Below are 4,327 nucleotides of genomic sequence, written 5' to 3'. Positions count from 1 at the left end.
TCGGCGGCACCGCGACCCGTTCCCCCCCCCCCCCCCAAAAAAAACCTGCCCCTCAGCTCCGCCCGCCCTCTCCCGCACCCGGTCTGCGTTCGTGCTCTCTCACCCTAAAGCGGGGGGGCACTGAAATAGGTTTAAGGAGCGAACAACCCTCCCCGGAGCCGGGGTCGCTCCAAGGCAGACGCAGTCCCTGGTCTCGGGGGGGGGGCCGAGGTCTCCGCCGCTGCTCTGCCCTGCACAGGGGCACCCGGCGTCCAAGAGTGGTAAAAGGGGTTCCAGAGTCCTAGTTTCGTAATAAGCGTGTTCCTTTCGTTAAAAGCGTTGGGCGGTGTCGTAGCTGGGCGAGGCTTCAAGGTTATTGTGCCTTTAAAAAAAAAAGATACTAAGCTTTGCGAGTTGTAATGCTTAATTCGCAGCACTACGTGTTGCCCTTCAGGCCTTTTTTTCCACGCTGAGCTTGCCGTGATTTTTCTTGAAGAGTACTCAAATACATGATAAAGAATTTCAGAAGCTACGAATATTTCAACGTGAGGGTGGAGCAAGACGTTGCCTGGAGTTATTTTCCAAAGCGGGCGGTAGGTGGCACCGGTTCTTCAGTGATGCCCTAAAGGCTCGGTCAAGCCTGGCAGGGCGGGGGTCGTTCGCACCGCCCGGCTTCGACCGAAGCCACGGGAGGTGCTGCTGGACAGACGCCTGCGACCCTTTCTGCAGCCGTTCAGAGAACGTACCGCTGCGTTTTGGAGTCCTGAAGTTTGGAAACATTAGCAGTCTTTCACTCCGGTACAAGTTCCTGTTAAAGTCGACCCACAAGGCCGCACTTCTTGAGCAAGACGGTAATGGTTTCCATCTAATTTTTCAAAACCCTATCAGAAACAAATCATAAATGCCGAAACAGAATGTCTGGTATTACAGCTACCATTTTTATTTGTCCGCTAACTCTCCGAACCCCATGGAAAGACAAAACCCACTTGACAAGATACTTGATGGAGATTGCAAAGCAAAGGAAAATAAAAATCAGTAGACTTAGAAGATAGTTTATAATTTGTAAAATTCATTTCAGCATTTCAGTAACATTGGCTTCCTGCTCTCAAACAGATGTAGAATATTTCAAATCCAGTCTACAGATAACCCTTTGTGAGCTCTGCAAAATACCAGAATATTACTTAGCTAAATATTCAACACCTAGAGGGCAGCAAAGCATTCTAATAGTCTGACTTCCTATCCAGCACACAATTTACCATCTCAAACTGTCTCATGTTTGAAGAAAATGTTGCCATTATGAATGTATGTAATTCCCAACTCTACCTTTATGGAAATCACAGAAACTCATTGTAAAAGATAAACCAAAATTATTTTTACTGTTTGTACAGCAATGTAAATGTGACTAACGTTACCATGGAAAGAAGAAAGAGTGTTTTTCATGGGAAACCCAGTATAGCTTCTAAAAGATTCTGTAAAATTAACACTGCATTATTAAAAAAGAAAAAACACTGTGGTGGCATTGCTACAGGCTCTTAACACAATTTAAATCAAATTTAAGCTTTCAAAGTCATGCATGGACTAAGTCTATTGACTTAAAATTAGGACACGGGAATATATATACATTCCAAAATTTATGCATCTGCTCAGAGTACTGTAAATGTCTTATTAACACACAGTTAAGAATAAAGTCTAGCTAGATTTGTTTGTTCTATTTGTTCAATGGGAATAATCAAAGCAAAACAACGCATTGTGTTAGGGAGACAAAATTTGAAAGTCTCTGTCTTGACTCTTAAATCCCAATCTCAATGTAAACTGCTGGAAGCTAGAAAAATGTATTCTTCTGAAGTGTTTAATATAAAATCTTTAAAGATGAATCATGCCAACCTCATTTTGTTTTGTTGTTTTTTTTTTTCCAGGCAACACATTCCAGCATATAAACATACAAGTATCTAAGATACAACTACATTTGTTCAGAAATTTTTGAGGAAAATGTTATTTTCATGAAAAATTTAAAAGAAAATTTTCAAATGTTCTGATATTTCCTCAGTTTTCCACCAATTCCTAATCACAGCATCATGAGTGTTAATAGGGAGCGAACAGGAGAAATAAGTCAATACTGAAATTAAAGATCATAGTAATTTTAATGAGAAATTCCCCAAATGAGGTCTATTATTTTTCACTACAATGCTTCTCAGATTTAGGACACCAACCTGCTCTCACAATCAATTATATACAGTATTAAAAATCCAATTTAACCCTAAGCTGGTGATTGAGGCTCTAGTTCAGGAAAGCACTTCCGTACTTTTTAGTTTTATCCCAGTTCAGAAGAGTATTCTAAACTGGTTGGTATGTGCTTGTGTCCTAGGATTTGAATGTGTGTGCATCTGTGGAGCCACATCCCCATAATGCAGGACACAGTTATGGGTCAGGTACTGAGTTTCAAACTGGACGGCCAGCCTGTTGACTGGGAGAATGGCTGTAACAGATCTTGTATCTGAGTGAGGATGTTGTCGCACTTCAGGAAAAGCCAAAGGTCCCAACAGCTTCTGTGGCTTCTACGCAGATATTCATACATATTAATTTCTTGTCCTTTCATTATGACTTAAGTGGTAAATTCTTTCTGTCTTACTCCTAATGAAGTCTCTTATGTTGTGCATAATTCCACCAAAGTCAGTGGAGGCTACCAGTGGCATAAAGTACAGCTCAAACTGACTGAAGTGCCTAAATCTTTCTTTTAATACAACCAAGTGTCAGAACATAGAATAAATACTAAATTCCAGGCAGTAATTATTAAATGAAGTCTTGGCACCACTTTACATCTTATAAACCTGGATATTTACACATGCTTGTCAACAATCCCCAAAATTCTGAGCTGTATTAAGATGGCCTGCCTATCTGCCAACTATTGGTGAAAGATGCATGTATTTTTGTTTCACAAATGATTATTTGAGAAAGCAGCCTTATTATGATTGGTTTTACTCTTCAAACAGGTTGCAACAACAGCTGTTCACATTACTGAAGTAATGAACTTCTTTAAGAGCGGAACATTTTCTAATCTTAACATAAAAATGTTGAAAACACTGGAAGTAGAACTTGGCTTTCTCATTATAGGTGTCAGCATCTGCATCTGACACAACATTTGATTTAAAATTATTGTTTTATTAACAATTTTCTTGTTTCCAGAACATAGGTAAATATTAAATGGTAAGTCTTAAGGAGATAATTATCCAACATAGCTCTCCATTGTCTATCTTTCTCATGTTCCTCAAAAATATTCTCTTTAATAATAGCCTCCATCAACATGCACTATTTTGTAATGATATCATGACATAGAAATATGGCTTCCTTGTCCTAATAGCTTAAGAGCCTACATTATTTTTTAGTAGCTTTGGATCTCTCTTTAAAACCACCTTAATGGGAAACTTGTCTTTGGGCTTAGTTTTCACAAAGTGTCAAGTGTTAAGTTGGCAGCCTCAGAGTGTAAATCACTATTGCACCTCAAAACAGGACTAACACTGGAGCACAAGACCTTGCAAGCTAGACTGTATGTGTAGTACAGCCCACTCATTTCGTCCCTAGTCTGCAAAGATAAAATCTGAGGCTGAGAGAATTAACTCAGTGTCCATGTCTACTGACTCTTCACAGGCAGTGACAAAGACTTCAGTGCCAGATGGAGCAGTGATGCCCTCAGCAGCAGGAGGAGGAAGAGGAGCAGGGCTGAGTACAAAGATCTGGAGAGCTTCACTATTTTTAACTCATCAGAAAAATTTCTGAAACTTGATACCTCAGACACTGTCAGAGACAACAGCAGATGGATCACTTGTTCCACACAGCACGACATTTTCATGTTTGAACAGAAAGGTGGGCAAAGAGATTAGTTTTGCCTCATCCTCCTTCTTACTGTGTAAACATAACCAAAAAAAATCTTGCCAGTGAATAATACTGTAACTTTGAACAAAGACCTTATTACACAGACTGTAATTAATCTGTTCAAAACAAATGTTGTTTTGCTTGTGGAAGTAGATCTGCCCACATTATTTCTCAAGTATGTTAAAGGAGGATGGCTGTGACATAACCCCCCTGCTTCAAAACTATACAATAGTAATTAATAACCATGCTTTGTATTTATGATTCATGCATCAGCAGAGAGAGAGGCGTTGGAATCTGTTTCACAGTTTACCGTAGCGCTGAGAAAACGTGAACCAAGTCCTGCCTGGGATACTTGTGGCTCATCCCTCCGGGTTCCTTCTTCCTCTGAAGCTTCCTATCGTTTCCAAACACGACTGCTACCATTTCAAACTTCCCTGGTTATTCTGAAGTTCACCACAGACTGTGTGTCAGCATTGCC

Source organism: Buteo buteo, chromosome 9, assembly GCF_964188355.1.
Source record: "Buteo buteo chromosome 9, bButBut1.hap1.1, whole genome shotgun sequence".
Classification (NCBI taxonomy): Eukaryota; Metazoa; Chordata; class Aves; order Accipitriformes; family Accipitridae; genus Buteo; species Buteo buteo.
The sequence above is the reverse complement of the archived record's forward strand: the minus strand, read 5'-3'. Positions refer to the sequence as shown.